This window comes from Mirounga leonina, unplaced genomic scaffold (assembly GCF_011800145.1).
Source record: "Mirounga leonina isolate KUSES-001 unplaced genomic scaffold, KU_Mleo_1.0 Mir_125538, whole genome shotgun sequence".
In the NCBI taxonomy this organism is placed as follows: Eukaryota; Metazoa; Chordata; class Mammalia; order Carnivora; family Phocidae; genus Mirounga; species Mirounga leonina.
The window spans coordinates 8,376-26,916 of NW_023270308.1; the positions used below are offsets into that span (position 1 = coordinate 8,376).

At 37.9% G+C, this 18,541-nt stretch overlaps 1 pseudogene; it reads right to left on the reverse strand.

The window, feature by feature from the left end:
* Positions 1-15,551: 15,551 nt before the first annotated feature.
* On the reverse strand, positions 15,552-16,374 carry LOC118008397 (annotated as a pseudogene).
* Positions 16,375-18,541: the final 2,167 nt, after the last annotated feature.

The window sequence follows — 18,541 nt, forward strand, 5'->3', positions numbered from 1 at the left end:
TTCCCTAACTTCCTAAAAATGAGGTGAAGTAATTTTCTTTTGTGCTTTCAGAATACTTTGCATTTATTCAAATCATAGCACATTTTTCTGTTGGCCTGTCTCCCTTATTTCTTTATGATTTAATTGAGGACTTGAAATGTGTTGATTACCATTTTATATCCAGAGCCTAACATAGTAGCAAGGAACATAACAAACATTTAGTAAGTATTTATTGGATTAATGAATAAATGCAATGCAATGTAATCCTACATAAGGACTGCAAGATACTATTTACCATCTGATAATTTGCAAAATTAATTCCAAAACTTATTTTTTTGAAAAGTTTTAGGTCATAATGACAGGTGGATCTTGAAGTGGAAAATTATTTGAATGACAAATTAGGAAATTATAAAAAATAGAATATATCTTAGATGCCACCTTGTTGAGTCTCCTTGCTTAGCTAATGAGAGCACTGACGCCTTGCAGTTGAGTGAAATACTCCATGTCACACAGTTCGTTAAGGACAGATCTTCTCATTTCCTTTCTCATTGCTCCTTCTATTATGCCATACAGCTTTTCATTTAGTATTGGATTATCCAATTTGGCAAAAGTACAGAACAGCGATTTCAGATTTTTTTTTTTCTCAGTAAAGGGTGGGGGTCTGCTGTGGACTTATGTCTCTTACCAGAGTGTCAAAGGAATAGAGTTAACCCACACAAAAATGCCTTTGAGATACTCTTGTAAGAAACACCAAGATTGCTGCTACAGACAAATAAGATAGAATTTTATCCTAAGATAAGATAGAGTCTCAAAATAACCATTTCATTTTAGTTTGGGTAGCTACTAGTTCTGATTATGTTTTCCTCTGATTTTACTGTTTTTATCATAAGCAAATAGCATTTTTTTTAAAGATTTTATTATTTATTTATTTGACAGAGAGAGAGAGAGAGAGAGCACAAGTAGGCAGAGAGGCAGGCAGAAGGGGAGGGAGAAGCAGGCTCTCCGCTGAGCAGGGAGCCTGACATGGGGCTCGATCCCAGGACCCTGGCATCATGACCTGAGCCGAAGGCAGCTGCCTAACTGACTGAGTCACCCAGGTGCCCCAGCAAGTAGCATTTTTGCCCTCCATGCCTATCCCACCAATTTTCTGTAGTCATTACAAGAACATTGATAACTGAATTCTTGTGATCATTTTCTATAGCTCTCCAGAAAGCATTTCCAAATTTTCCTAGTTCGAATTATGGTCTGTTCCTGTTGAAGCACGAGAAGTTTTTTCTTATTAAATGTTGTCTCTTCCTAAAAAGTTTAGTTTTGTTTTATCTTATTTCCATTCCTTACTTATTCCTAACTGCAAATTCCTAAGTATGTCTCAACTTCTGTATTGATTTTTTTTTCAAAGTTCAAAAAAAAATCCTGACTGTATTTAGCCAATTCATTTAATCTTTATTCTTTGGGGATTTTGTTTGTGTGTTTACTTTGGTGCTTATATCCTCAGGAAAACAATATATATTGAAGGAATATTAAAGGAGATAAGCATTAAAGAAGGACATAGGTGCTTTTAAAGCACATAAAAGGAGCCATGGAAAGATTACTTGGACAAGTAATATTTAACCAGAAATCAGTATATTGATAATGTTCAGCCACATAACATGAAAGCTTGATGAATACCTGGAGTTATACTTAGCAACTTATATAAACATATATGGAGTTTACAAACTGGACCAAATATTAAAGATGATTGTTTAAATTCCCAGAAGACATTACAAAAACAGAAGCCAGTAGAGTTTACTTTTAAAAAAACTGTAGCCGAAAGGGCAAGGGTTGCAATTTTCTGGCAGGAGGCACCCCCCCCAACACTCGCTATAGGTGCAGACAAGGGCAGCAGAAAATAGCAGGCTTACTAGCCCAAGGTACCAGACAATAGTGCTAATAACTAGGATAACAGGTGGAGATAACCTGATAGTGAGAGAATTTCAGGAGTAAACCCCCGAATTTTGACTATAAATTACCCATATACCTGGTTGATAGCTAGACCTCACCTATGATGGAGGTTCTAGGGGCACTGGCTAAAATGCAGCCAGAGATCTGAGAATAGTCTACACTTAAAAGATTTGGCTAAAGATCAGGTAAGACCTGTGTATGCTGCTTTTTAAGCTGACTGCATTCTCAACTCTGTGTAGATGAGAAAGCTGGAGTTTTATTTTTTTGAGGTATTACAGGGAAAGCCTAAGGCCAGCAGAGCAGCTGAAAATTATAGAGGAATCTAAAAGCAAGGAAACTACGGCTTGACTATGGTATAGCCAGGAGCATTTTCTCTGTGTTTACACTGTTTAGTTTGCTGAGCGTCTTACATCTGCAATTCCTAATGATCTATATTCAATTTTGCTGATTTTTTCCTCTCTTAATTTCTTTAAAAGACTATGGTTATTTATTTATTTAAAGCTCAAACAATAACATTGTATTCTGAAGTTTATAATGTATATAGATGTAATACATAAAACAACACAGTACCAGGATGAGGGAGTGAGCGGAAATGTACTGTTAAAAGGTCCTGATATATTTTTTTCAGGCTGAAGAGAAATGACAACATATGGCAACTCAGATCTAGAGAAATTAATAAAGAGCATCAGAGATGCTAAATATGAAGTAAATACATAGTAAACAGAAAGAAGATATCATTAGAAGAATGAAAACAAAACAAACAAAAAAGCTAATGTAAATTCTTGAGATGTAATCATAAGTTTACTATGTGAGCTCAACAGTGAAATAGAGATAGCAGAAGATATAATCAGTGTAAAAAATGTTTTTTCAAGATATTTAGGATATTTTCAGCTAATTTTTCTGCAATAGAATAGTAAATCTAGGAAATGCCCCATGTATACATGGTCAATTGATTTTCAACAAATAATGTCTTTTAAGCAAGTGATGCTAGAACAATAGATTCCATATGTAAGAAAATTAACATCTACCATCATCTCCTGCCATACCCAAAATTAACTTGGCATAAATAATAGACCTAAATGTAAATGCTAAAATTATAAAATTTCCAAAGCAAAACACAAAAGAAAAAATTTGAAGGCCTAGAATAGGGAAAAGTTCTTCTTTTCTTTCCTTTTTTAAAAGATTTTATTTATTTATTTGACAGAGATAGAGAAAGAGAGAGAGAACAGGCGAGCACAAGCAGGGGCAGCAGCAGGCAGAGGGAGAGGGAGAAACAGACTCCCCATTGAGCAGGGATGCCAACACAGGGCTCGATCCTAGAACCCTGAGATCATGACCTGAGCCAAAATCAAGAGTCAGATGCTTTACCAACTGAGCCACCCAGGCACCCCTAGGGAAAAGTGTCTTAAACAGAGTTATAAAAATCATAAACCTTAAGTATACTAGTTCACTGAACTTATAAAAATTAAAGCATTTGGTTTATAAAGAAACCACTAGGAAAATGAATCTGCAGAAGAAGCAGAATTAGAAAAAATATTTATTGTGCATATATGTGAAAAATGATTTTAATCCAAAGAATAAAACAAAAGAAGAAACACAACTTGAACACATTAGAAAAGAAGCTATGTGAGTGACATGGATAATAAGCACATGGAAAGGTTTCAGCATGTATATGTCCATTAGGACTGCTAAAAAAAAGACTGACAATAAAAGTGTTGGCAAAGTTGTAGAACAACTGAACTTCATACACGGCTGGTGAAGATTTAAAATGGCATGACTACACTGGAATAAAATTTATCAGTTTCTTCTTGAGGTAAACTTCCATATACCATGTGACCCAGAAATTGCACTCCTAGATATTTACCCAAGGTAAATGAAGATGAATATTTACACAGAGACTTGTATACAAATATTTATAGTAGCTTTATTCATTCTAGCCAAAACTTAAAAGCAAACCAGATGTTCATTAATATGTTATGGATGAAAAATGTCATATTCTACCCATACCACAGAATACTACTAGCAATAAAAACAAATGAACTACTGATAAAGGAAAGAGCATTGATCAATCTCAAGAATATTATCTTGGGGGCTCCTGGGTGGCTCAGTTGGTTAAGCAACTGCCTTCGGCTCAGGTCATGATCCTGGAGTCCCGGGATTGAGTCCCACATTGGGCTCCCTGCTCGGCAGGGAGTCTGTTTCTCCCTCTGACCCTCCTCCCTCTCATGCTCTCTGTCTCTCATTCTCTCTGTCTCAAATAAATAAATAAAATCTTAAAAAAAAAAAAAAGAATATTATCTTGGTCTGAAGAACAGGAACAACAACAAAAAAACATACTAAATGATTAAATGTATATGAAACCCTAAAACAGACAAACAAATGTAGATTTATCAAAGAAATGAAAATATGGTTTATCATGTAAAAATCAGTCAATGTGATACATCATATTAATAGGATAAAAGTCAAAAGCACCTGACACATCACAATAGACACAAAAAGCATTTGACAAAATCTAGTACTTCATCATGATAAAACAGCACAAAACAAATCAAAGCAATCCATCAACAGTTTTGGAATAAAGGGAACTATCTTAACCCAATTAAGGGCATCTGAACAAACCCACAACTAACATTATATGAAAGACAAAATGTTCTCTTCCTAAGATCAGAACCATGACAAAGTTGTCTGACCTGCCACTTTTTTCTTTTCTTTCCTTTCCTTTCCTTTCTTTTCCTTTCCTTTCCTTTCCTTTCCTTTCCTTTCCTTTCCTTTCCTTTCCTTTCCTTTCCTTTCCTTTTCTTTTCTTTTCTTTTTAAAGAGAGAGAAGGCAGGGGAAGGGCCGAGGGAGAGAGAGAGAGAGAATCCCAAGCAGGAACCATGCCCAGTGCAGAGCCCAAAGTGGGGCTCAATCTCAGGACCCCGAGATCACAACATGAGCCAATGTCAAGAGTCAGACGCTCAGACAATGAACCACCCAGGCACCCCTGTCATTCCACTTTTAATAAACATTATGTTAGAGTTTCTAGGCAGGGAAAATAATCAAGAAAATGAAATAAAAGGCATTCAAATTATAAAGGAAAAAGGAAATTATCACTTTTTGCAGATACATGATCAGGTATATAGAAAATCCTAAGGAATCCACCTAAAAATTATTAGTGCAAATAAATGAGTTCAGGAAATTTGCAGGACAAAATATCACTATACAAATATCAACTAAAATCCCATTGCTAATAATGAACAGTCTGAAAATTAAATGAAGAAAAAATTTTATTTAAAATAGCATCATATCACCAAGGAAATGTTGAAAAAGAAAAACAAAGCTGGGGCATCACATTGCCCAATTTCAAGCTATATTACAAAGCAGTGATCACCAAGACAGCATGGTACTGGCACAAAAACAGACATAGAGACCAATGGAACAGATAGAGAGCCCAGATATGGACCCTCAACTCTATGGTCAAATAATCTTCGTCAAGGCAGGAAAAAATATGCAATGGAAAAAAGACAGTCTCTTCAATAAATGGTGCTGGGAAAATTGGACAGCCACATGCAGAAGAATGAAACTCAACCATTCTCAAACACCACACACAAAAATAAACTCAAAATGGATGAAAGACCTCCATGTGAGAGAGGAATCCATCAAAATCCTAGAGGAGAACATAGGCAGTAACCTCTTCGACATCGGTCACAGCAACTTCTTTCAAGATATATCTCCAAAGGCAAGTGAAACAAAAGGAAAAATGAACTTTTGGGACTTCATCAAGATAAAAAGCTTCTGCACAGTAAAGGAAACAGTCAACAAAACAAAGAGGCAACCCACAGAATGGGAGAAGGTATTTGCAAATGACACTACAGATAAAGGGCTGGTATCCAAGATCTATAAAGAACTTCTCAAACTCAACACTCAAAAAACAAATAATCAAGTCAAAAAATGGGCAGAAGACATGCAAAGACACTTCTCTGAAGAAGACATACAAATGGCTAACAGTCACATGAAAAAATGTTCATCATCATTAGCCATCAGGGAAATTCAAATCAAAACCACATTGAGATACCACCTTACACCAGTTAGAATGGCAAAAATGGACAGGGAAAGAAACAACAAATGTTGGAGAGGTTGTGGAAAATGGGGAACCCTCTTACACTGTTGGTGGGAATGCAAGTTGGTACAGCCACTTTGGAAAACAGTGTGGAGGTTCCTCAAAAAATTAAAAATAGAGCTACCCTATGACCCAGCAATTGCACTCCTGGATATTTACCCCAAAGACACAGATGTAGTGAAAAGAAGGGCCATATGTACCCCAATGTTCATAGCAGCAATGTCCACAATAACCAAACTGTGGAAAGAGCTGAGATGCCCTTCAACAGATGAATGGATAAAGAAGATGTGGTCCATATATACAATGGCATATTACTCAGCCATCAGAAAGGATGAATACCCAACTTTTACATCAACATGGATGGGACTGGAGGAGATTATGCTAAGTGAAAGAAGTGAAGCAGAGAAAGTCAATTATCATATGGTTTCACTTATTTGTGGAACATAAGGAATAGCATGGAGGACATTGGGAGAAGGAAGGGAAAAATGAAGAGGGAGGAATCAGAAGGAGAGATGAACCATGAGACACTGTGGACTCTGAGAAACAAACTGATGGTTTTAGAGGGGAGGGAGGTGGGGGAATGGGTTAGCCCGGTGATGGGTATTAAGGAGGGCACGTACTGCATGGAGCACTGGGTGTTATATGAAAACAATGATTCGTGGATCACCACATCAAAAACTAATGATGTATTGTATGGTGACTAACATAACATAATAAAATAAAATTTAAAATAAATAAATAAAATAAAATAAAATAGCATCATAAAAATAAAATACTTAGAAATAAGTTTTACAAGGAAGTGTAACACTTGTATTCACTGGAAATTATAAAACTTTGTTGAAAGAAATTAAAGGAAATCTAAATAAATGGAAAGACATTTCATGTTCATGCATCAAAAGACAGTATTATCAAGATGACAGTACTCCCCAATTGATTTACAAATTTAATGTGATCTCTATCAAAATCCCAGCTGTTTCTGTTTTGTTTGTTTGTTTGTTTGGGTTGTTTTTTTTTTTTGCAAAAATGACAAGCTGATTAGAAAATTCATATAGCAATTCAGAGACATAGAGTAGCCCAGAAAATTTTGTAAAATAACAAAACTGGGGTACTCACATTTCCTGAATTCAAATCAAGATGGTATGGGCTGTCATAAGGATAGACACACAGATAAATGGACTAGAACTGATAGTCCAGAAATAAATTTATGGGCAACTGATTTTCAAAAACAGTGTCAAGAAAAATTAATAGAGAATATTCTTTTCAACAAATGGTGTGAAGTCAACTGAATATTCACATGCAAAAAAATGAAGTCGGTCCTCTTGCTTACACCATATACAAAATTTAATTTGAATGGATCACAGACATAATTCTAATAGTTAAGGTTATAGAACTCTTAGAAAACAGGAGTAAATCTCTTTGACCTTGAATTAGACAACGGTTTCATTGGCATGACACCAAACACAAGTGGCAAAAATACATAAGTACATATATGTATAAACATACATATATACATAAACTGGACTACAATAAATTTTTTTAAGTGTGCTAAAAATAATTTCATCAAGAACGTGAAAAGACAGTCTACAGAAAATATTAGTAAGTCATATATCTGATATCATATATCTGATAAGGGACTGATACCCAGAAAACATGAAGACATTTTATAACTCAATAATAAGACAACTAACCCAGCTAAAAGTGGGCAAAGAAAATGATTAGATATTTTTCCAAAGAAGATATACAAATGACCAAGAATCACATGCAGAGACACTCTACATTATTATGCATTAGAGAAAAGCAAACGAGGTCTGACTTCACATTCAGCTGGATGACTATAATAAAAAAAGATAATAATGTGTTGGCAAGGATGTAGAGAAATTGTAGCCTTCATACCTTGCTGGTGGAAATGCAAAGTGGTGTAGTCACTTTGGAAAATAGTTTAACAGTCACTCAACTGTTAAACATGCAGTTAATATAAGACTCAGCAAATCCGCTATAGGTATCTGCCATAAGTTTTGGGAAATTAACAGCCATGAATGCTTCAAATATTTTTTCTGTTCTTTACTTTTTTCTCCTTCTGGTATTCCCATTACGTGTGTGTTAATACATTTGTAATTGTCCCACAGGTCATGGATATGCTGTTCTATTTCCTTTTTTTTTTTTTCCCCTCTTTGCATTTCAGTTTTGGAAGTCTCTATCAACATTTCTTCAAGCTCACTGATTCTCTCTTTGACCATGTCCAGTGTATTAATCAGTTCACCAAAGGCATTCTTGATTTTTATTACAGTGTTTTTTATTTCTAGCATTTCCCCTTGATCCTTAGATTTTTTTTCATTTCTCTCCTTACATTGCCCATCTATTCTTGCATGCTGTCTACTTTATCCATTAGAGTGCTCAGCATTTAACCACAGTTGTTTTAAATTCCCAATCTGGTAATTCCAATATCCCTCCATACCTTATCTGAATCTACTTCTGATGCTTGCTCTGTCATTTCACGCTGTGTTTTTTGTCTGTTAGTATGCTTTGTAGGTTTTTGTTGAAAGCCAGACATGCTATGCTGGGTAAAAGGAACAGAGCGAGATAACCTTTAATATGAGGGTTTACACATGTCTAATCCCAGCTAAGGATTAGACTGTTTACTATTTGCCCTAGCTGTATATGTCATAAGCTAAAATTTTCGGTGTATTGTCGTCCCTTTATTATCTTTGGGTTTCCCTAGCGACTTCCTAAATACAAGCTGAGGCTTGCACTTCTTTCAGCTGTATCCCTCAGTTCTAGTTACACTGCAGCCCTACTGATATTGTGGTGAAGTGCAGGGGGAGGGTAAGCATTCCATGGCCTGCGATTTGGTCTGTCTTTCAGAGAGCTTGTGCCCCGGGGCTATGACTTTCACAAGCGCTTCTCAGTCCCCCTCACGCTTAGGGGAGACTAGAAGGCTAGAGCTAGGTATTTGCCTTCCTCACGAAGAAGGGTGGAGCAGGCTGCGGTGGGGTATTTCCCTTTCCTACTCCTCCTAGGTTCGTTTGGCTCTGGTAAAATAGTTTCTTTTGAGAACAGGTCTCGTTAAGAACAGAATTCTCCGGAATATTTAGAAAAGCCTGCTTTGCCCCTTCCCCTGCTGGAAGTAGGAGAGTAGTTTTCCATGGTCTTCACTGCGAGAACCTGGCAGGATTCTGGAGGTAAAATTTACGAAAGTTCGGGGGCCTTCCTTTAAGACTAGGCCCTCCTGGAGTTTTAAACTTTCAAACTTGCCCACCCTGAGGCTCCAACAGTTTTGGTGTACCCACCCTGGTACCAGTTCCCAGAGATTTCAGTTCGTGGGTTTCTGCTTCACTAAATTGTGATTCTCTGTATCTGCCTGTCTCTCCAGTTGGAGGCCATGTTCTGCCCTATGACGTGTGTTCTGCCCTGAGACGTCAGTTCTGCGATGCAGCCAAGAAGAGATGTTGATTTTCATTTTGTTCAGGTTTTTCCTTGTTGTGTGGATGGAAGGGATGGCTTCCAAACTCCTTAGGTGCCGGACAGGAAACTAGAGGTCCCACTCCAGGTATATATCCTAAGAGAAACAAAAACATGTCTACGCGAAAATGTATACACGAATGTTTGTAGCAGCATTATTATCCATTAGAGTCAAAAAGTGGAAACAACTCCGATGTCCATCAAATAATGAACAGAGCAATTAGATGTGATACATCTGCAGGGTGGATATTTGGCAATCAGAAGTGCAGTACTGATACGTGCTATAATATAGCATGGACGAATTGTCATGTACGCCAACTGAAAGAAGCCTATCCCCCCCCCAAAACACGGACCGTATGATTCCACTTAGCTGAAATGTGCAGACTAGGCAAAAAGTCAACTAGTGTTTATTGAGGGCTGGGGTTGGGAATGCCAGGGGGAAGGGTGGAGATCAGCAGTAACTCCTAATGCGTAAGGGGTTTCTTTTTGAAGGGATGACAATGTCCTAAAATTAGAATATGGTAATAGTAGCACAACTCTATGAACATGCTAAAGACATTGAACACTTTTAACAGCTGAATTTTATAGTGTGTGAATTATAGTCAATAAAGGTATAGAATTTGAAAAGGGGGAAAAAAACCTTTTCCTGGAATTGAGAGAGGGCTGACTACAAAGAGATGGGAGGAAACTTAAACAAGGGTGCAATAAATATCCTTCAACTATTACCTTGGAGTCTTAATTGTGGTGGTTGTTCCAGGGTTGTATACATTTATCGGAACTCACTAAACTGTATTATTAGAACAGATGCAGTTTATTGAATGTAAATTATATCCCAATATAGTGTTTAAAAAGTCATGAGTAGCAGGAAAAACGTTGAATAGTTGACAGGGATGTGGATTTCTATCATGGTATATTTATTCAGTGTTCTTGGGTGGATTACTCACCTGCACTAGGCTTGTTTTCTCTTCTGTAAAATGGGAGTAACAGTATATCTGATAAGGAAAATCTGTATCCTATGATGGCCGACCAAGCCTGCGAGAGAATCCCAGTCCTTGCCCCGGGGCTCTTCCGGATTCTTCTCCCAGCTCTGCTTCCCATGCACCACAATCCGGGTTCTTCTCCCTGCCCCGCTTCACGCACGCGCCAAAAGTGCCAAGTATGCGGAAGTAGAAGTGTATAAATTTACCCCTTTGTTTGTGCTCGGGGCTCAGACCTTTGGAGATCAGTCTCCTCAGAGCTCACCGGCATTAAGTAAACCTCCTATTCTCCAAGATCTCCGGGTGCTGCTTGGTTCTTCCGTCAGGCGATCCAGTCCAGGTTCTGTAACATATCCATCACGGATTTGTTTTGATGATTAAATAATATAGAATTTCAAAAGAACCTTATTTATGTCAAATAGGAGGGACTTATATATTGTATTTTTCACCCTAAAAATGTAGATTTTTATTTCAGGACAATGTTATTTATTTATTTATTTAATATGATTCTTTGTTTTTTGTTTTGTTTTTTAGTTTGTTTGAATTTACTTAAATTCCAGCTAGTTAACATACAATGTAATATTAGACTCAGGTGTACAATTTAGTGATTAACGCTTTCATACAACACCCAGTGTTCATTACAACAAGTACACTCCTTAATCCTCATCACCTATTTAATCCATCCTCCCACCCATCTCCCCTCTGGTAAAGAGGACAATTTATTTTTAACCAGTGTCCAAGTAATTGCAAAAATTAAATCTTTAATCAGATATTTTATGTAAAGTGATGGATGTTAGACCTATTGTAATGATCATTTCACAATATACACAAATATTGAATCATTACCTGTACATCTGAAGCTAATATAATGTTATATGTCAACTATATCTCAGTAAAAAAATCAGAGGTTCTAACTTATAATGAATTTCTTTAATGACTGAAAAAAAGGAATTTCCCTGCCTACCATCATAAACCCCGTATTCTTCAGAAAATATGTAATTGAGTTACTGAAGTCTTCAGCATTTCACAGTGATACTCTTTTTTTTTTTTTTAAAGATTTTATTTATTTATTTACAGAGCGAGACACAGCAGGAGAGGAAACACAAGCAGGGGGAGTGGGAGGGGGAAAAGCAGGCTCCCCGCGGAGCAGGGAGCCGGATGCCCGCTCGATCCCAGGACCCTGGGATAACGACCTGAGCCGAGGGCAGACGCTTAACAACTGAGCCACACAGGCGCCCCTCCTTTTTTTTTTTCAAGATTTATTTATTTATTTTAGGGGAGAGAGAGTGCGTAGGCACAAGGGGGGGGGGGGCAGAGGGAGAGAGAGAGAGAAGCAGACTCCTCACTGAGCACAGAGCCTAATGGGAGGCTCAATCTCAGGACCCTGAGAAAATGATCTGAGCCAAAATTAAGAGTCAGGCGCTCAACCGACTGGCTACCCGGGCACCCTGACTATTGAATTTCTTAATGAAAACAATCATACTGAAACTTTACAGCCAAGTTTGAATAGCACTAATAATGAATCTTTATGTTAAGGGATTTATAAAGCCTTCAGCTTTTTGGATAATGAGAGATGCCCTGTCTGGTTTCTTTACCGATGATAAATATGTGGTACCACCTATACCTTATATATCACCAAAATGCCAGCCTGTATTTTGCAGTCAGTCATTTGTATGCACTGCAGGGAATACTGTAAGTTCTTTGGGTTCTCTTGAGCTAACCCTCTGAACTTTATAGTTTCTGAGATCCACATGACCTGTGAATAATCAGTATCACCTAAGTAATATTACTTGCCTTTAGGATTCTTAGACTTTACTGAAGCAGTTCTTAACTTTTCTGAGTTAGAAGCTGAGATAAGGAAGCTATGAGCTCTCTCCCTAATAAAAGGTACTTAGACATACTTGAAATATTTGCTCACAATTTCAGGAAGTTTATGAACTTTGTGAAGCTAATACATGCCCCGCCAGGTTAAAAAAATCCTCTTATAAAGCAATTTGAGCATCATTTTCTCCAAAGATAGCCCTTATTTGGACAAAATTTCTACTCCGTATTCTTAAATCTGTTAGCACATTAATATGTAATAATTTGGAACCTAAACAGATTTTTTTTTTGCCCATTCTCCTTTATTTTCCAAGTACTTAAAACAATTTTTTAATAATATCCCCTAGAATTTTGTCTTGGATCTCTACTAAATGCATAGATTGATAATTCACAGACTACACTCTTTATGTATATGAAGATCATATTTTTCCCTTCTCTAATCTTTTGGCATATCTTTCATTCTCCAAGATTCCTTAAGGACAATTGACACTTAACAAATTCATCTGCTGGTTCCCTCTGTTTTCTCTAATAAAAATTTGTCAAGTTGGGAGACCTAAATTCATTTAGAGCAGAATTTATTTATTATTATTTAGAATTTATATAAATTCTTCTCATTTGTGCCTAAACCTGTAAGTTTACAGATCATCAGGAGGAAATTTTCCCTAAACAGAGGTTTTTAATGTCTAAAAAAATATATCTGCATTTCTTTTGCAGGCTAACTTTTTTTTATTAAGCTGACTGCATTGAAAAATTATTTTGCTAATGTTTGAAAAATTGTATTATAAACAGATCCCTTAATGTCTGTGGCATGTCATTACAAAGGGTCGCTGGCTAGAGAGTTTGTCATTGTTTTGAATTTTTGTTTTGTGTTTGCTTTTCAATGAGATTTAAAGTCAGGCTTTTCATGGGACCCAGTGAGTTAAGACACAGCTCTGTTGAAATTCTTTCTATGAGTGTAGTAGTATTAGAACAAAGAGTTTTAAAGAGTTTCACAAATATTCCTCCAAAGATTTCAATTAAATAATTCATTTATTCAACATATTTTCAATTCCAAGTATGTTCCAAGCACTCTGCTAGATTTTGGTTCTGCAGTAGGACAGAACCATACTCTGATGATATTTGCATACTATCAAGTGTGGTGGTGAATGGTGCTTATATGCAGACCGGTAACTCAAGTGTGATGAATGGGAAGGAACCTGGGATAATTTAGAATCACATGGCAGGTTAGGGAAGGATTCACTGATCATGGGGTGTTTAACCTGAGATGAAGATGAACATACTGGTTTAAACAAGAAGAAACAATAAATGATTTAAGGCAACTCTTATGTCAAGAAAAACATTCCTTAAAAAGTGCTCTATTGAGCTCAGGATCAAGTTTAGCAGTACAAACACCTACTAATTATATTTATAATCTCTAGACAGGGAAGGCTGGTGATCCTAGTTAGAAGGTGTTCCTTTAATATGTTTGTAAGTTCAGTAAATTGTGATTATCTTAAGAGGAGTAGGGTCTGTTTGAAAATAAGTCTGGAGTATAATGGACCCCAAGGAAAATCTGAAAAGTGGTTCTTCCCTTTAGAAACCTTTACTTTGCCCAGATAAATGCAAGCCTTGGAGAACATGTATCCTGGATAATAGTCCAAGTGGTTCTAAATCCTTAACTGCGCTCCAAAGAATCTTTCAGAAGGTTCTACTCTAGTTTCAGAAGTTGGCCAAATTCAGTATTATTTGAAAGAAGACAGGCTGTCTTCTGATGACACAGGTGTTTGTAAACAGGATCCTATCTTTGTCATCAGAGTATCTGTTTGCAACTAGATAGCCCGAAAAGGACTCATCTTAACTTGTGAAATTTATACCAGAAAAATCTTCCTCAATATTCTGCTTTAAAAAAGCTATAGGAACTCCAAAAGGACAATGGTAACATCACTGCATACTAACATAACACAAATAATTATTTCTAGAAAAAAATGTCAAAGAGTCCAAAAATGTTTATCTGGGACCATTGAAGTAGCAGTAGCAGGATTCTGTTAAAATTAGGAGAGACTTCATCTTAGATATTAAAGAGAGTGGGCTACAAACACAAAGGGAGGTGCTCACTTTTAGATATGTTTAGGGCATGAACAAAGTTTAAATCCTGGAGTCGAATTTTCACAAATTAAGCATTTCCTGGATCCAAGACCGTGTTTCTCAAGTATTATGCATATGGAGCATGTAAGCTAGATGCATCTTACTGCTTAGATGGAAAAATGATGCCTTTTCAGAAAAAAAATTATTAAATATTTTAAGTTTATAGAAAGTTCTTTTTTTTTCATTTTCTCTGAATTTTTCTTTTTTTTTTTGCAATTAAATATTGATTGAACAAATGCAGAATAAATGAAGCAGGGGGGCTTTTAACCTGAAGATACAATAAACACCTCCAAATATTTACAGGGCATCACACAAAAACTGAAAGACTTGTTCAATATTTCTCCAAAAGGCAGACCTTGAACTAAAGGATAAATATAAGCAACCAGTAGGTTGCAGGATAATTGTACAAAGTAGAACACTTATCTTAATAGCTTCTTTGCCTATAGAATGCATTCCACCCTAAGTTTCCCTTCTTCTGAAAGGAACATTACATCTAATACTTCTCCTGAAGGTTCTTAAATAGTTGCATTTTCATGGCAAGCCCTCCACTGCCAGCAATGGATGTACTCACGCTATCAGGAAAAAATCTGAAGTTCACAAATTGGTTTACTGAGGAAATGGTCTTCGGTTCTTCAGCTACATTTCAGCATTCTGTAGAAGTGATGTTCAGGAGGTGAGGAGAAAGGAGAGCATATTATCTGAAGGGGGTGCATCAGAAGCCCCAGCAGCTCAGATACTGCCTATGGGGATGGCCCTCTTCAAACCCCAAATGAATTGCTGTAGGTAGCAACAATCAGTGCAGATGGGAGTGTGCTGCGCGCTGGGGCAGGGACAAACAGCTGACAACCACTGACCTACACAAAGCAGGAGAGCTGTACTTTATAAGTCAGTAGGAAATATAAACTGCATAATACTGACGGGCTCCATCCAAATTGTCAAATATTACAAAATGAGAATTGTTTCAACAACTATTCAGCATAATGTTTAAGGACAAAATATATATAATACACTTTTATATATGAATTTTATCACATCCTCAGTAAGGAATGCTGAGGTGCTTCATCCATCCAATAAATTGAAAATAAAAATTTTACATTTCTCTGTCAGTATACAGGATTCTGAACGTGGATCTTGAACTCAGAACACTACATCAGTTTTCGAGGAAAGCCACATAATCCGTCAGTCTGGCTAATGGCTGTTCATTGGGGATCGGGGACACTGGGGTAGGCTCTGATAAAGGAATAAACCAGTTAAAGTACACATCCAGGGCCCCTGCAACTGGCTTTTTGGGCATAACCATTCTTGTGGTGGAGTCTGCTTGCCATCCTTGTTCTTTTTTTTTTTTTTTTTTTAAAGATTTTATTTATTTATTTGACAGAGAGAGAGACAGCGAGAGAGGGAACACAAGCAGGGGGAGTGGGAGAGGGAGAAGGAGGCTTCCCGCTGAGCAGGGAGCCCGATGCGGGGCTCGATCCCAGGACCCCGGGACCATGACCTGAGCTGAAGGCAGACGCTTAATGACTGAGCCACCCAATATACCTTTCATGGCCTCTTCCACAGGGAGCCCCACAAAGGCTTCGAAATCATCAGCGATGATGGAGGTGTAGGCTGGAGAGATCAGAGTGAAGGCTCTTCTCGTTGCATCTCTAAGTGCTTCCATGATTGGCTGGACTGTCTCAGACCACTGGTGTGCGTTGATGGTCGTATAGATCCCAGGGAAATCTCTATGCCAAATTCTTTGTCCTACTGACCAAATGCCCCACGTTCAGAATTTGCAGATTTTATAGCAGGTGGTATCCCTTTCCAAAGATATCTTGCATTATTCATGTCATTGTGGAGCAGATATAAAGCTAACAGCTGACCATACACTGGGGGAGTAGCAATTCCTCCAGGAGCCTCGAGTTCCTGTTCTCGCACTGATCCAGCAACTTTTTGAAACTAAAGGCACTTTCCGCTATCACCACCACTGGCATCTTTCCAGCCCGTCCCGCCGCGGCACCCCCACGAAAGCAGACCCCAGACTTCTGAATTTTTCTTAAACCACTAATGTCTGCTCTTAAGCATCGACACTATACTCAAGTATAAAATGACATCTGATTAGTACAAAAGTACATGGCTTGCTAGTAATTGATAAAATAATCTTTCAAGTTCTTGCATAAGAAGTATTGTCACTTTGGGGCACTTTCCCATTGGCATAATTTTGAAAAGCTTTGGTCTGGAGCTGAGGTAGTCTCACTCTATCACACTCAGTGAGGCAAAATGTAATCTCCAGAATATGGAAAAACATTTTGAGGGCTTCCTCTTTTTGCCTAGAGGTTGCCTATCTTCAGCTCAGGCAACCAGAAGCTATGCCCTGGGACAGTTTGTATCTCTAAATAGCAAACAGGGGCGCCTGGGTGGCTCAGATGGTTAAGTGTCTGCCTTTGGCTCGGGTCATGGTCTCCAGGTCCTGGGATCGAGCTCAGTGGGGAGCCTGCTTCTCCCTCTTCCTCTGCCTCTCCCCCTGCTTGTGCTCTGTCTCTCTCTCTCTCTCAAATGAATAAATAAAATCTTTAAAAAGAATAGCAAACAGAATTCTTTGCTCTGTGTGATTCATGAGGAATTTGCTTTCATCCTAACAAGTAATCCAAATTGTCACTCTGTGTAAAACCTGAATGACGATACCTCCTGGGCAAAGCCTGAGGGTGTGATCACTTGGGCAAACCTGGCCATCTCTGTCCTGGCTAGAGACCCAACAGGTGCATTGCACAGGCCCTTTCCATGTCTTCTGATTAAACCAAGATCTCATTTCTTCAAAAGAATCCACAGGTTCCTAGGAGGAAAGCAGGGATCTGTCTCTTTATTTACCGCTCTGTGGGCCCCAATTATCTTCATTACAGGAAGTTGTGCTTCTTTCTACTACTAACCACCCCAGGTCATCTCATTGACTTGTGAAGCCTCGCGTGCCTGGCTTCAAGGAGGTAGGTGTGAGTTGATGGTGTCCATCTTTACACGGAGTGTCCTTGGAGTTCAGGTGGTTAAAATCAGGAGACAGGGCCACACTAGTGCTTTAGTTCTCCCTCCAACCCCTCAATGACAGCTGTGCCCTTGGGCAGGTTTCTGAACTTTGCTAAATCCAACATGGTTCACTTCCTGTCCCAGTGGCTCCATTCTGTATGTTTTCAAGGCTGACTCTGACTGATGCATTGTTTCCTCAGTTTAAATTCAGCAACAAAATTCTGGAAGTCCTGATGGCTCCTTCTGGTGGTTTTGCACACTTCTTTTCTTCAATTATTATGTATTTGTTTTATGGTTGCTATTCATTTGCCTGGTTGTACTTCTCCATGGCTCCCCACTTTTATTTCCAACTAATGCAAGTTGGGTCTCCTAGCTAGGCAGAGCCAGCACTAGACAGAAGCATTTGTCTGCTTCATAATTCCAGACAATTGCTGCCCCTGCAAGTACCATGACAAATGGCCACTGGGGCAGGGCAAGGCAGGCAGCGCAGAATGGTCCCTGACAGTCTATGACGTTGCCCTTTTGTTTCTATGAAGTCAATTTTTATTCCAGATTGAGACGATTTTCAATTAATTGTGCGAGTTAATGTCTAAGAGACACTATCTGTTATATTAGTAATCAAGATATATTGTGTCTTTTGTACTTCCATTATCTTTTGGCCATGTAATTCTGTGGGAAGAAAGAAAGTAATTAGGTTTGCTCAGAGTGATTTATTTCTTACAAATCTATTCTACTTACTGTTTCTGATTCTATTATTTCTTTTTTTGAGGAACAGAATCATGGAACTCATGATTTTGAAAAATTAAAAGCAGTATAAGACATATTTTCAGAAAGTCCTCAATGACATGACCTGAATTTGGATATGAAATACACTTCCTGAATAAAATGAAAACACTTAGTATTTCCCCTTTGCTGGATCCTTCTGTCTGGGAGGCTATGTAGTACAGCAGAAATCCTAGGCAATCCTTCAACCCCGGGTTTAAATAGTAACTCTGTTACTTTGTTGCGTTGTGAATTTGGCAAGTAGCTTAACAGGGCATAGCCTCAGTTTTTCAGTCTATAAAATGGGGTTTGTAATCGCTGCCTTACAAAATATTGCAGGGATTATATAATACAACATCTTTAATAGGCCTGGTATAGTGC